We start from the raw sequence: 16,310 nt of genomic DNA, 5'->3' as shown, positions 1-16,310 counted from the left end.
GGCATATGTCTCTGCCAGGGTCCTACTCGAGTGTAGGCTCAACTCCTGACAAGTGCCGCCCTCCGCGGTGTGCCATTTTCTCACCCCCTCAGGGATGACACCCGGGGCAGACTGCACCACCTTCCTATGCCCCTGACCGGTGCTTAAACAGGAGATCTGGTAGTCTGGGCTTGGTTCACAATAGGAATTGGCCCAGCATGAGATATTCCAATGCATTACAAATTTCATGCAATTTGCCTTAAAGTTCCACTACAGCACAGAGTGCAAAACACGATTCCGCACATGCCCAGTATGTGTCTTTAATTAAATCCATTTTCATCTCACTCTTGGACACTAACCATGGCTCACTCTGATCTAAGCAAACAGCCAGGGAAGCTGATTATGCCAAACTCTTGTCTGCATTTGCCACCATTTTGTGATAGGCTCTGCCGCTGCACTAACATTTTGTGACTGGTGGACCTCAGCGATTTTCAGCCATCTCAAATGAACCCGGGGTATTAGAAATTTAGAGAACCCCTGCTTTAGAGTATGCAACAGAGGGACTCTTTTTGAAGTGCTTATAGGTATTACATTGAGACTAGCAAAAGACTAATGCTCTAAGTTTCTGTTTTGTTGCTTGGTGTTCCCCAGATCTGCTCCCCTGAATTCAACCACTCTTGAAAGACAGGTTCCTACTTTGAGTCACAATTATTATAGTGACTGTAGCAGCTGGGTGTATAGTGCTGAGGATTCTGTATCGTTTGCGTGCAGTGAATTTCAACGGTTCCGAAGGACAGTGTGCTTTCATAAACTTTGTGAAATATCATTTTAGAGAGGTGCAGGTATATAACAGTTAAACATGCAAGAAGTGGCATAAAATAGAAAGTCACAGCAGGAGGGTAGAGATTATTTGAAGATGTTGTAGTCCTCTTTGCTTTCATTTGCATTGCTTACCGTAAGTGTGGAGGGGGATATATTATTGTTATTTTATTATTATTAAAGGGCATTTTATAAGAAGAAAGGGATGTGTGGCCTTGGAAGTTGGTGGGTCTTATCAGATTAAAAGATCAAGGGCTAATGGTTTTGCAGGAATTATTAGAGCTCTACTTTGCTTCCAACACATTGGTGGTTGGCTTATAGCCCTGATCAATGATATTTTGCAAGCCTTGTATTTTAAACCGAGCAAAGACTGAAGGGCTAACCATTGTGGCTCTGCCCATTGGTTCATTTCCAAAAATGTTGAGGCACATTCAAGGGCCCCCTGGACCACTAATTGCCTATACCTAGGTCTCAAAAGGTATCTCCACTAATGTATTGTGGGCTTTGTATGGTCCATTGGATGTGGCCTGGCTATCTCTTCATAGCTCTCTGTGCAACTCAGTTGACAAATCACTGGAAGTGGAAAGTTAATGACTACTGTTCCCATCAGCAGGTCAAACCAGTACTGGCACTAGCCATACCATTGGGCTCATGTCAGAGATGCTGGAGGACAGGGAGTGGTGGCAAGGTATTGGAGTTGTGCTGGCCACACTGCCTACCCAGCAGCCCATTAGCTAATGTGCTGCATTCAGGTATAGTGAAAGCATCCATTGTTGAAGCAGGCTTAAATTGCCAGTAGTGGGGGGTGCCATTTTGTCCTTTGCCTCAGGCAGCAAATTGCCTTGGGCTGGCCCTATTCTCCTGGGGAACAATTCTCCTGAGGCTTAGTCTTGATCTGAGGGCATTGCATAATCCTAGAGCCACAATAAAGACCTAGAAGAGAGACTGTGCAGGTGGACTGCAGATGAGTGATTACTTCACCCTGACATTCATGTGTTATTTCTTCAGCCTGTGTACAAATAGGCACAGCTGGGGAAGATGGCTGAAAAAATAATTGTACACTATTGCAAATAATAACCAGATGTTGCCTCTGATCTACTTCAGCTTTCTATGAGTAAATAAATTAATATCTGTGCTGTCTAATAAAATATGGACAAGAAGAAATGAGAATTGAGTTCATTGAAGGCACTGCGTTAAAAAATTAATTAGGGCTGTGCAGGTTGTAAATCACAGATCATTCTGCAGTGCTTTGCATGAAAAGGGAGATATGCTTACAAAGGTCTGTAGGGATGCAGTGAAATACTACCAGTCCCAGAAGACAAAATGTGGCCTCTGGAATAGAATGCTGGTAACTCTTGGGATTTTTTTTTTTTTTTTTAATCATTATTATTTTCAATTAAGAGCTGGTTCCTTGGTCTCAAAGATGTTTGCAGAACCTGAAAGCATGTGAGCATATTTAAAGTAAGCAATAGAGCTGGAAGAAAACACTGCAGAAATCTGAAATTTCCCCCAAATGTCTCCTGCATTTTGGACACTTGTAAATCTTGCTTTTAACAACTTAGTTTCCAGGGAAGCTTAAAAACAACAACCCCAAAACGATGCATTGGTGGATATAATTATGTGCCAGCTTGTAAAGTCTAATACTTTTACATATAGACTAAAAAATGTTCAACCATATCTAAAATTGGGAATCGGGTTTATTTGTTTTGTGTGTTTGTGTGTGCGCCAGGGAATATATAAATTCAAATTGTAGTTGCATTTCAGGGAAGGTATTGCTTTACTTCACAGCAGAATATCATGGTTGAAAGTGGTTGGTTATGCACAGGACTCCCGTTGATGAGGATGATGAATGGAACCATGTGAGCAGACAGGCCTTTGAGGTATTCCATAGCTGCCAATGCTAAAGGCTTTCCTGCTGGGATGCAGTCAGTCTACAGCAGCAAATGTCTTTGTGTGTGTTAGGAATGACTTCAATATTCCGCCATGGTGAAAACCAAATGGTGAAAAAGAGGAAGAGCAAAAGACAGGTGAACCTCCTTTTCTAATGCACTGCAAGATTCACACCAGCAGGGTAGAAGGTGGGCAGCAGCAGAACAAGCCAATCAGGTGCCTGGAGCAGTGCGCATGCCCTGCACCCAGGGGCAGGGCCAGCCGCCCGTGGGGGCAGGGTGAGATGGGGCAGGATGTTCCGCAGAGCCTCCAAGGAGTTGCCTGCCTCCTCCCCCTCAGCCACCCTACAGCTGAGGGGGAGGCAGCGGGTGGACCGTTTGGGACAGCACGGAGCCTGTGGGCACCCAAGCCACTGTGTCACTCCCAGGAGAGATGCATGGCTTGGGCATGCTGCAGGCCCCACAGTGAGTGCTGCCCACCATTTTGTCACCCCTCTCAGTGGTGACACCCGGGGCTACCCGCCCCCACCGCCCCCTTCCTCCACCCCTGAAGGTGGGTGGGTATTTTTCCTTCCCCCTTCCCCTCATTTATTAAAAAACAAAAACAAATACCAGTTTGTTTTTGTGAAGCACCACCTCCAGAGTGGACTAGTTTGTCCTCTGTTCCTATGGCATGTCAGGCAATATAAGGACTGTTGATCCTATGGTTCAGAATGCTTCAGAATGAGTCTTCTTTGCTTGCTCTACCTCTGAATCCCTGGTGTCAGAGAAAAACCAGATGCAAACATTTCTGTAACTTCATGGAAGCAGCTCTTGATGTTGGATATCCTTCTACAAGGAAGACCTAGCTCTTCACCCTTAGACATCCTCCCAGGGACCTTAGAATTGTAGCCTAAGTATCGTCATCTAGAAGTCAATGAAGAGCTACTCTAACTCTTAGGAAATTATTAAACAAGTCAATCATATCAAGCTTTCAAAAACGTCTTCATGAAAAAGTCTTGAATTAAAATATGAAAAGGGCAATAATACCCAATAATATTTGAATAATAGTGTGAATGGTAGTTTGTCCTTGTTAAGAGTTGGAACCAATTTGCTGCAATGATATACTTTAAAGATTATCCTTCATGAATTTCCATGACAAATAATCTCTGGATGTTTGAATATTGAAAGTATTTCATTTTCATTTTCAGCATTTTGACAGCGCAGTCAACATTTGACAATATCTGGTCAGGAGCAGTAAGTATTTGACATATAGCAATCAACATTTGACGGTATCTGATAGATTGTAGCAGTCTCTCTATTTAATAGTATTAAAGAGATGACTTGGAACAGAATTTTATAATATGTTAACTTATCTATACATGTATCCAATCAAATGTTGATATGATTTTTTATAAAAAAAATTCTGAAAATTGAATGTTGGGTTTGCAGCTCAAATGTCAACACAAAAGCAATTAGAGTCAGAGTGGTATTGTGGTTAGAGTGTTGGCTAGAGTTCAAATCCCCATTTAGCCATCCATGAAGGTCACTGGGTGATCTCGGGCCTGCCATGATCTCTCTGCCTAACCAACTTCACAGGGTTGTTATGGGGATAAAATGGGGACTAGAGGACCATGCACACCACTCATCTCCTGAGAGGAAAGCTGGGGTAAAAACAAATCTTTTTAAATCCAAGTTGTGACCTTTTCTGTTTGCCCTAGTAGCTACTTCTTGTGAGTCTGTTAATTCACAATCTTCCAGAGACTAACCAGGCAAGAAACAAACACTAAGCTTCAAAAATTAACCAATAATAAAGAATTTGAGGTGTGGATAAGTGAGCATTAAAACTCATGATTGCCTGTTTTTGGAAGGAGCTAAAAAGAATTCTGGTATTAAAAGGTTTGGAGTATAGCTTTGGTGGAAAGGTTGACAAATAAATTAAAGCGGGCTAGAGGTACTAAAAAGAGGGATCAGAATGGTTTGGTTTTGTAATGTATGTGCGCAATTTTTCATTTGTAAGAAATAATAATGAGGGGTTGGTATACATAGATTTGATAAAAGTGTAATGGGTACCAGTAGCAAATGGTTTTGCTCTGTACATATTCCTGTGTGCAATGACGAGCCTTAGGAGAATTAAAGGTGTGATAGATGTGCAACCATGAGGGGGCTCAGAGGGGAGTCCAGAATGCTTAATTGGCATTTTAATATGCTGGACAGAAGGGGGAAAATGGAACTGTGTATGAAAGAAAATGGGGCTTCAGTTTAGCATTGCTCAGGCTGTCAAAAACCATGACCTTGACAAGTCATATTTGTATAGCAAGTCACTCTTTATTGTTTCTCCTCAAGATGAGACACCCATCTGTCAAGTTTAGTACAGCAGTTGGAGAGGGAAATGGTTGCCAGGGCTTATTATTTGACATGCTGTTGACACAAAGCCATTCTTGACTGGAGGGAATTCCCTGATTGCAGAGATACAGGATGAAATACAAATTAGCTAACAGAGACATCAACAAGCATCGCACCCAGACATGGAAGAGGTCCCAGAAATCCCTCACGGGTGTAGATCACTCACGCCGGTTCTGAATCAGGATTTGAGGAACCACGCCCTTCCTGAATATCATCTTATTGAAACTTGGTGATTTATTGATCCCTGTTTGCTTCTCTGCCTTTCTTCTCAGTCTTTCAGTTAAAAAGGAACCTCCAAAGTCACCTAATGTTTTTTGCTTTTGGCAAAATCTGGTGACAACCTAGGGAGGTGCAGAACGCAGAAATGTCACTAGTTTTATCAAAATGCTTTTTAGTTCCCTCAACGTTTTGTAGATGTTTTGTCCAGTCAGGAACCTCCAAATTCACATTAGTATTTCACTTCAGGCAATGCTTGGTTTCAGCATGTTTATTTCTGAAGCTTTCTAACACATGCTGGTTATTATTAGCAAATCACATAAGTAAGATGGGCTTTGCAGGAGCTGAACTGCTCATCAGAAGCATCCATGATATAGCTTTGCTGTTTTGTTGATTAAAACATGAAACAAGCATAAAATACGTCATCCCCCACTCCACAAAAATGTGCAAGTAAAATCCAGAACAAAATATTTATTTATTGGGAGCCCAACATCTTTCTTAGTCTTTTACCCCTGCCTTTAACAATAATATTGTATGAAGGAAATAATAAGTGGATGAAGCTTTTGCTATTTTGCCATGGTGAGTACAAGTCAACTATATAGATATAGATATAGATGATATAGATATAGATATAGATATAGATATAGATTAGATATAGATATAGATATAGATATAGATATAGATATAGATATAGATAGACTTTATTCATTTATAAATGATCATGCACTGTTCAAAATACTGACCTGTTTTCTAGGTTAGTTCCATGAAAACAAGAAAACCAGTAATTCTGCATGAATGTTGCTAAAGTATGAATAACAGAGTTCTGAACATCTTTCTCCCAGAAGGAGCACAGCCAGCACACCAGCTAAAGTTGATGGTAGGCACCATGATCTACATATGTTTCCAACAGCGACAGTGGACCTAATAGCAGTCTATGAAACTGATCTTTGAGGAGGATTTTTTATTAGAACGGGTCAAAAACCATTTCCATTGAGAACTGGACTACCTATGAGGCAGGGTGGAGCAGCAACCTCAGGTAGTAAAAATGCAAGAGATGGCACCCCTGTAGGCAGTGCTTTTTTTCTAAAAAAAAAAATGTTTAGGGGTACTCTCATTTTCCTATTCATATTGAAATACTGCCCCTCAATGAGGCCAAACTTAGATTCACAAAATGTTTAGGGGAATGCATATCCCTGCGTCCCCCCCAGAAAAAAAGCATTGTCTGTAGGCATCTCACCCCCACTGCTTCTGCTTCTACCAGAGAAGCAACCCAGGTAAGGGAAGTGGTTGCAGAGCAACACTGTCCCACTGCTGAGCATTGTTGCTGGTCTCCTCCACCTCTGGGGTGCAGAGAGGCCAGTAGCAAAGCTCTCCTGAATGCCTCCCCCTCAATAACTCTTGGTAAGAGTGAGGCATTCCAGAAGCCTTTGCAGAATTTGGTCCCTGCCCCAGCCTGGTGACAAAGCTTTTCAAGGGTTCGTCCTTGAAAGGAAGCTGTTGCGGAGCCTCAAGCCCCCCACATCATGGGTGCAGTGACGGGATGTTTTGCCTCAGGCACCAAAATGTATTGGGCCAGACCTTCTTCTATGGCCTGATAAACCACTAGCCAACAGCCCCTCCAGATTGTTTGGATTGAACTTTAGTTTATTGGATCTCAACCAGCTCATCACTGAAACCTAGGCTCTTATCAGTGGAAGAGGGATACTATGAGCAATCAAGCTCCTATCTGGCCAGGTCTATGGGCCCCAAGATATCTTAAAGTCTGCTAGACACATGTGAGGGATCTAAGACAGATGAAACCTTTCCTTTTCTGATGATATAGTGCCTCTGCTCCCTTTGCTTTTTAAAAACAGCAGCACATAAATCTATCCTGGAGTCTATTTATCATTTGAAACGAAGGTTATAAAAAGAAACCTGGGGTTGTATCCAATACGACGTCAGCAGTATTCTGCTCACACAGCAGGACTTCTCCTTTCTCTGACACCCCCCCCCCCCAAAAAAAAAATCTGCTTCAGAGTGTCCTTCAACCCTCTGGAGCAGATTTGGAGGGTGGGAGGGTGGGCTCAGGGGAAAAGAACAGAAGGTAGAAGTTCCATTGTGCACACAGAAGTTGGCAAGTGGAAAGGTAGCATTGATACAACCCTGGTGTCCAGATTTCTTGTATTTTTATCCAAAATTTGGGTGGCCATGTTGTTCCAGCAGAAAAAAATTTAAAAGCCCCAGAATGGTGAAACCTTAGCAGGACCAAGCAAAATAACAAGACTTTAAGCTTTTGTGTAGGTGATGGTGATGATGTTTTTAGACAATCGTTTAGACAAGAGAGAGAGAGAAAGTTCATATCGAAGGGAGATGTTTCACAATATATCAGCTCCTTCGCATCATCGGTTTCTTTCTCTGTGCAAACAAGTCATTGCCAGGTTTCTTGGGGAAATGGTATAATGGCTGCTTTTCTCTTTGACAGTAAGTGTCAGTACAGTTTATCCTTTGTGTCAAGGCAAAATGTTGGAAATAGATGCAATTGAAGTGCTACTATCCCAAGGGATGATGTTTTGATAAACCCCTTTTCTCTGTGAACCGAGATATATAAACCCCAACTGTTCTATCTAGAGTTCCCTACGAAGAGGTATTGACTTACACCACTCAGGGAATTGTAGTTTTGTGAAGGGAACTGGGATCTTCTAATGATTCTTAGCACCCTTAACCAACTACAGTTCTCAGGATACAGGAAGCCATGGCTGTTGAAAGTGGTCTGATACAGCTTTAAATGCATAGTGCAGATGCAGCTCAGATTCAGGTCTTCAAGGAGAGTGCAGGCTAAACCAGCATCTTTTTCTGTCCCACATAGGCTTCTTGGAAACATGAACAATTATAAGTTTCCTGCTGCTTTTGGAGCCAAACCCATATCTCTCTAATGGACCAAAGCATGCTTTGCGAGCACCTTTGTCATTTTTCAGAAGCCCAAAGTTGTAATGGCATCATTCTGCGCACACAGAGAGTCCGTTTTAGTTATGAAATGGTGATTTTCGAGAAAGCAACTGAGAATCATTTCTTGGAAGAATGACTCATACACCTGAAGGAGCTCTGGCAAATATCTGATGCAACAGCTCAGGGAAACTGGCAATTTTGTTCAGTGACTAAAAGCCTCTGCTAAAAGGAGGCTATGGGGGGTATGCATCCTGCTATGTTGCCACTGACGTTGTTTTGTGCTAGATGGGGACTTAGTTGACTCTCCCACACTTGCAAGGAATGCATGGTGGGGGGTTTGGAGGGCCCCATGGGCTAACCCTGCACCTATGCCACACCAGGTCTCCGTTCCTCCCTTTTCAATCTGTCTGTAGTTGGTACTCATGAGACCTAGTTGCCAGGCAGCAAGACAGTGAGATAAGCAGGCAAAGGAGCAAGGAAGGTTGGCAGAACAGACTGGTGATTGCAGGACCATGGACAGCTCTTACCAAGCAACTTGCTCTGCTGAAGGGTGAGCAAATGCCTTATGAGCTTCTGACACCACTCCATCCCTCCTAAATTCTGTACACCAAATGTGGTTACGTGCATGATAACAAAGTGAAGGCATGAGTGACTTGTCAGGATCCATTCCCAATTAAAAATAAAATTTAAAAAAACAACAAACCACAGATAATCTCAAAACGGAGTAATCTGGTGTAGGCCCTCCAACACATCAATAGTGTATTTGCATATGATTATGGAGGCTGAAAGGGTTAAAGATGTTGGCCTTTCTTTTTTCAAGTCATCTTGAACAACTACTTGATCTAGCTGCAGCATTCAGAGCTTGGTAGTTGTCCTAAAATCAAAAAGGAAATGTGGTCTCTGGGGAAAATAAAAGCCAAGACAAATACGTTTTTGTTTGCAAACTGATCACAGATCTCAAGTGCGACCCACATCTCCATTCCTCCTGCAACCAACTTTTCTTTTCTTTCTGCAGCATGCTTCTGAATATCTGTAACAATCTTCAAACAGAAAGCAAGGACCTATCCTCCAACATTTCTCCAATGGAAATAGGGACAGAGTGCTGCTGTGCTCAGATCTTGCTTAGGAACTTCTCATAGACATCTGGTTGGCCCCTGTGAGAACAGGATACTGGACTAGATGGGCCATTGGCTTCATCAAGCAGGTTCTTCTTATGCTCTTACACCCCTCTCTCTTGACTCTGGCCCTACCCAGTTTTGGCTCCAGTCCCAATCTCTCCTTGCACGTGGTCTCTGAAAGATTGCTCTGAAGAAACATGACCCTTGACAGAGAAAAGTTCCCCCTCGCCTGATATACAAATGTTTTGTTGCTTAGAAATAAGAGATACAATACTAATATCTTTAAACAACAATTAATGTCATGAGAAATCGGAAACCTTAGTATCATTAATACGTGGCTTAAATCCTTCAGTAGAGCTTTATCAGAAATTTCCATTAAAAAAACAAACAAGCTTAGAATAGGTTTACCAGAACAACAATTGATTATTTTAAGAAGAAGATCTCGAGCAAATTAACAGCTGGGAGCCATTCATATTACTATAAATAATACAGGTGATAAAAACTACAGGATACAAAGGCTCTTGTCTTAAATCAGTTCTGCTCAGTGAACTGTGAACTGGCTTTACCAGGGAAAAAATGTGTTCAGAGGTGAACTGCTGATGTTGTGGTATTTATTTATGCCAGTTTGTCTACCCTGAAACCGCAAAGGCCATTTTAAAAGCCACTGGTACTGATTCATTCAAATAACCACACACCCGTTTTGTTATGTTGAAAGAGTTTCATGAAATTCTTCAGTCCTCTTAGAGGTGTTTGGAACTGTCCATTTCAGTTTCTCTTGTTTTTCTTTTATCTTTTTAATCTTAAAACAAACTTGCATAACTCACCTTTTCGAAACAAAATGTCTGAATTGAAGCTCAGCCATCCTTCACACTTTTCCAAATTTTGCAATGCAGTTTTCCAGCCATGTGCAGAAAAATACACATACGTGATGAATATATTAATGGAAATAACATACAAAAATTCATTATATATGGGGAAATTGCTTTGCCGAAATGTGTATATTAGGCAAACAAATCAGAACAAATACTCAATAAAGGGCATGGACTAATCTCTGTGTAAGTGTCAGGGACTGGGCAGAGGAGGAATGGTGGAGACCGCCTGCCCAGCCTGACCCTTCCAGAGAAGAAGAAGACAGTTCAGAATTACAACAGGGGTTTGAGGGAGGTCACAGCTCAAAAGCAGATGAGGGGGGAAGTTGGGAAATAGTGGGAGAAGAGGAAGCAGAATTGAGGCGGCAGCTGGCTTACACAGTGTATTAGAAAGCATCCCAGACCTTCCATCTCCCAGAACCTGGTGAGCCTTAAAAATAGGAGAGCAAAGAGCTCAAAGACAGAGGGCACATAGCAGCACCCATAGAAGTGAAAAATGAGGAAATGGGAGAGATGGGGAGAGGAGATTCACTTGCCATTATCCAAAAGGCTGGGTTCTATAGCCTGTCTTTGTAAATATTGAAATAAAAAAAGGATGGCAAGAAACCTTTCCTTGTCTTTATACTTCCTGGTCAACCAGCTGGGAGCCGCTGACAGTTGTGTCAGTTGTGACCTCATTCTGATGCTGTCCACCTGAAGAATAGGCAAGGCCATTGTGACCTCATGTTGATGCTGCCTGCCTAAAGGAGGGAGACTGGCCATCGTGACCTCAGTTGTTGCTGCTAACTGAAGGAGAGACTTCCATTATGACCTCATGTTGCTGATGCCCGACTGAAGGACAAAGACTGGCCATTGTGAACTCATGTTGATGCTGCTCAGCTGAAGCATACTGACTTTTGTGGACTTCATGGTCATGAAGCCCAGCTAAAGGTGAGAGAAACTGGCCAGTGAGCCTTTCAGTAGCTATTGCCCATCCAAAAGTGAGAAAGATAACATTCCTTGTGTCCAAGTAGTAAAGCAAAGAGCTCAGGATCAAAGGGCCCTCAGCGCCACCCGTAGGGGAGATGATGACGAGTGAGGAAGTTGGAGAAAAAGGGAGTGGAGAGTCACTCGGGAGAACACTATTATTCCAAGAGGCTGTGTTCCAAGCCTCTCTCTGTAAATATTGAATAAAAAGCAGATGGTAAGAACTTTTCCTTGTCTTATCCATTCCCGGCAACCTGCCATGGGAGTTGCTTCCTCTGCCGCCTGAGAGGACAGGACTGCACTCCCCTGGCATCAGCAGGTTTGCAGCTTAGAGGTTGCCCCTGGATTCAATATTGCCCCTGGAGCCTCAAGTAGCCTTGGTGGTTGGGAGTGCCTTTTTCAGCTATAGCTAGTTCACAAGGTACACCCCCCTTTTGACAGTGATGTCTTGGCCACGGTACTCCATGCTCTGGTAACTTCCAGTTTGGATGAGTGCAATGCGCTGGGTGGGGGACTGCTCTTGAAGATGACTCGGAAATGTTCATTGACCCAAAATCCAGCAGTCAGAATACTGGCTGGGGTTCCATTTAAAGGTAAAGGGACCCCTGACTATTATGTCCAGTCATGACTGACTCTGGGGTTGTGGTGCTCATCTCGCTTTATTGGCCTAGGGAGCCGGCGTACAGCTTCCAGGTCATGTGGTCAGCATGACTAAACCGCTTCTGGCAAACCAGAGCAGTGCACGGAAACACTGTTCACCTTCCCGCCAGAGCGGTACCTATTTATCTACTTGCACTTTGAGGTGCTTTCGAACTGCTAGGTTGGCAGGAGCAGGGACTGAGCAACGGGAGCTCACCTGGTCATGCGGATTCGAACTGCCGACCTTCTGATCAGCAAGCCCTAGGCTCTGTGGTTTAACCCACAGCGCCACCCGTTTTTAGATCTCACTTAATGCCTACTTCAAAAGAACCAGACTGGTTGCCAGTTCATTTGCATATCCAATTTCATACCCCACAACGGTCTCGTTTTAAGTGAGAGATCCTGGAATCTAAGAAGCCAATCCTGGCTTCTGTTTGCGTCCCATAATGCCCCCTTTTTTTAGTCTGGCACTCTGGCGTGAGTCCTTGTGCCAGAGTGCTAGGCCAAAACATGCTCACTTTGGCACAGGGTCGTGCCAGAGCTGTGGTGTACCCTGCTGATGAGCATCGTAGCACTGTGCCAGAAGGCTCTCCCCTTCTGATGTCCTGATTTGGGGAATGAAAATGTTGGAGGGTATGCAATTCAAGGTGCTCACATTAGTGTTTAAAGCCCTAAATGACTGAGGCCCCAAATACCTGCCTCCTTTCCTAGAAATGCTCTTCTGTGCTCAGATCAGCAGATTCTTCCTCCCTCAGAAGCTCAACAGTGTGTGGCTTGGGAGAGAACATTCTCTGTGGCATCCCCAAAGTTATGGAATTCCCACAGGAGTCTGCTGAAGGCACACCTCTTTAGCATGGCTTTTGACCCTTGAGGCATATAGTTTAGGATCCACCTTATTTCTGTGATTGCAAGTTGTTTAAAACTGTTCTTAATATTGTGTTTAAATGTTGTAACCTGCTCCAGGACCTTAGAATGAAGGATGAGTAAAATAGTAACAGCAGCAGCAGCAACAACAACAACATTTCTCTGCACATTTCCCTAATATAAACCTGTTTATACATATTATTTGACTGGAGAAATGCATCGTAGAACTCAGAGAAGCAAAAATTTTGAGCGGCATTTCGGTTCACATACAATTTCAGGAAATGTGAATTAGGTGGGTTTGCCATAAAATGCAGCAACCCCACCAAAATAAAATAAAAAATCTCCATCTGTATTGATAGCAACATGAGGAATATGGAAAGAAAACAAGAAAGGCTGGATGCCAAATGTATGTATGACTTGTACATTATAACAAGGAATGAATTATACAGCTTCCCCCAGCAATACAAGTTGCCTTTGCTTCAGTGTTCTGTTCAATGTTCAGTCTTGTCTGGAACATTTTTATGTTAGAACAAAACTCACAAGTTTTATAGGGAATTTATTGCTCTGCTTAGAAAACAATCATAAGCATGACAGTTGAATTATTGTGGTGGGTTGTCCACACAGCAAGGGGGTGTTTAGTGCACAGCTGAGGGCAGAAAGATGTCTTGGTCTAAATTCCATCTGCATCCATCTCCGCACTGCATCTCTTTTACCCCCCATTGTCTTTGGGGGTACAGATGGTGAAGGATCAACCCACGAATCATTTAAGCTATTACTCTGGAGTCAGGCTTGTCATGAAATTTGGGAATCATCACCTCCTCTTTTCTTGGCGTCTAAAGATTTCCTGGCAATTCTCTTTTGCCTGCATTCTCTGCTGTGACTTTTTAAAACGGAAGATATAGCATCTTCAATACCACTGCCCAAGGTTGTTACTGCTGATTTATGCGCAAAGCACAACCATGAATTTTCAGGGCAACCCCCCCCCCCCCGGCATGACAGCAACTTAGTATCAGCCTCAAAGTCGGCCAAACCCAACATTTCTGCCTGAATATTTCTGTCTAGAGGTACAGAGCTCAGCGGGATTGCAGGGTGCAATGCCAATTAAATATTTGATGGCTGTGAGATAATTCACTAGTGAGACCTTTGAGGTTTTAACAGCCTCTTTTATGATTAGCTAAATCTATATCATTTCCCTGTGATTTTTCCCAGAATCTACAAAGACTGCCTTTCCTCTTGGTTGTTTATTAAGGGAGTCTGCTAACTTCCTTACTGCCGATCCTTCCCTCCCCAGTGCAAGCCTTTATTAAGGGCACTTCCAGACCGCTGCTATTTCCAGATGAGATTCAGTCACATACCAGCAAATTCAGGTGGCACGATTAAAGTTGATTTGGAGCTCTTGCACAACAAACCCATCTCCCTGGGAAGATGGACTTGCACAGGGAAATGTGGAATAATACTTGCTTGACGCAACGTGTTATAGTTCCCCCAGAAACAAATAAAACAGAATGCTCCATAAACAGCTGGTGCCATCTAACCTACTGGCAATTTTTGCGCAAGCAAATCAGGTTGATTGCTCAATAAATAGGCCAGCTAGAAGCAACCTATGTTTTGTGATGGCTTCTTACTAGCCTAACCCTCCTCCCACTTTTCTTTCAAGAAAATAAAGTCCCACAACAGACAGTGTTGCTCAAGAAGGCAGCAGCTAGCTTTGGAAGCATAACTTTGGGAACTGCCAGTGTGTTTGAACCCATTGTTGATGTCCATCCGCCTCAGGAGACAATGGAGGAGTGTGCCTTTGGGGGTGAAGTTAAGGTCACAGCACCTGCTGTGGTTGGAGAGACTGATACAGGAAAGATGTATTTTGTTGAAGATGGGGCAGATGAAGGCATCCAGTTGTGCTGCTGCAGCTGCACCATGGCGTTTCTTCTTTCTGTGCTCCTCACAGAAGTCATTCCTATGGACGCTCTACCTGTCTGTCTGTCTCCAGGCACTAGGAAGGCTCACCCATTCCTAATGAAGGTTCCTTGTCCATAATTTGGTGTGTCCAGGGTTATTTGGGGCAGGGCAAGCCTCTGAAACCTCGGCTCACATCTTGATTTTGAAATGTGTAGCACCTTGCATCTATAAATTAGGTGGATGTGGTGAAATTGCTGTATTGATTGTTGGACGTAAGCTCGGCTATTAAGCGCTATTTATTCAGCATGTTTGGCACCTAGGATTCTGGAAACCAATGACCTCATTAATTTTCCGGATGTTCCTCTCAGATCTATATAAACAGACAAAGCAGAAATGTGAATTGATTTGCAGAGGCAACAATTAAGGCGCCGGGGGCTGCTTCAGTCTTTTGTCAAAGTGCATTGTAGGACTTTCCACATTTCTTTATTAACTACCAGTTCTGTCGAGATGATTCTGAGCAAGTGTGAGGGTTGTATGATTTTTAAAAACAAAACACCTGGGGGGGAAATGAAAGAATATCTTCCCTGCCTGTAGGAAGCCAAGCAAAGATGGGAGCTTCAGCAAAGAGTTCTACTTTCTTGAAAATATCCTGTTCCTGGGACTCTGCACCTCACACCTTCTACAATGCTTCACATAGAGCAGAGACTTGGTGAACAATGGGGCAGATTCATTTGAGTGGAGATAATTCTTTCAGGTTGTATCTTAGTAATCCTAAGGAACTCTTGAACCTCTGGTTTATGCTGTAGAGTCTACACCTATGCAGAAGTTGACTAGTGAAAATAGATTGCTGATTTTATCTGCAATTTTAAATAAAAATGTTATGCTGCTTCATGTAAACCAAGTTAGAGATTTATTTGTTATTATTTCTGAGCAAGCAGTCTGTACAGCTGTTGTTAGACTACAACTCCCATCATCCCTGACCAGCTGATGGGAGTTCAATGTCTGGAAGGCCACAGATCCCCCAGTTCTGGCCTAAAGTTGCACAGCCACACCATTGTCTTTGAGTGGCTTCAAAAAAACACAGAAACACATAGCAATCGTATTGAAATAATTCTAATATACCGTAAGCAATATACAAAACTCAGAAATCAGCATAGAAATCAGCCCCAAATCAGCATAGAATCAGGCCAGCAAAATATTTATAGGTCTGATGAGGTTAAAATAAGAACAATAAATAGTAATGCCAATGTGTGCTATTAAAATTAAATATCCTCACCTGCTTATTTGTCTTGCACTTTTTCATAAGATTATGCTTCCCCTGGGAATTTAATCTCAATTATATCCAAGAATAGACGGCTTTGAACCTTGCAGTGAATTCCCCCACTTCTCTGAAATCTCTTTGCTTCCTCTCAAAGACATCTGAAATGACACCCCTTGTGTGAGAAGGTGGGGGGGGGGAGAATGTTTGGTAAGTCAACTTCCCTTCCTTACAAATTTCATTGAGATCAGAGACACCTATTTATAAAAGAGCACCTGATGCATAACTAATGTGAGTGAGGTTAAAATGAAAACTTTCATTTCATAATAAAGTAGGGGAGAAATGGTTTTCCAAGGTGATTCTGGGCAGGGTTATATTATTATTAGAAACTCCACAACAGGGAGGCTCCCCCCCCCCCAACATAAAGGTAAAGCGATGGGGAAAGTTTCTCCTTATGAATTTGTGCCTATGTCACACAGCAGAAAAA

General features: G+C 42.8%; 1 long non-coding RNA gene across 1 annotated transcript in view; it reads left to right on the top strand.

Annotated features, from left to right (window-relative positions):
- Positions 1 to 14,703, top strand: part of LOC310677343 — a 38,148-nt gene extending 23,445 nt beyond the window's left edge. The window contains exons 2-5 of the long non-coding RNA XR_014511099.1: positions 3,878 to 3,923; positions 6,043 to 6,165; positions 8,627 to 11,130; positions 14,327 to 14,703. This is a non-coding gene — a long non-coding RNA (uncharacterized lncRNA). The remainder of the gene's footprint in view (positions 1 to 3,877; positions 3,924 to 6,042; positions 6,166 to 8,626; positions 11,131 to 14,326) is intronic.
- Positions 14,704 to 16,310: the final 1,607 nt, after the last annotated feature.

Source organism: Podarcis tiliguerta (assembly GCF_965153285.1).
Source record: "Podarcis tiliguerta genome assembly, chromosome: 5".
NCBI classification, from domain to species: Eukaryota; Metazoa; Chordata; class Lepidosauria; order Squamata; family Lacertidae; genus Podarcis; species Podarcis tiliguerta.
Note: the sequence above shows the minus strand (reverse complement) of the source record. Positions and strands in the feature narration are given on the sequence as shown.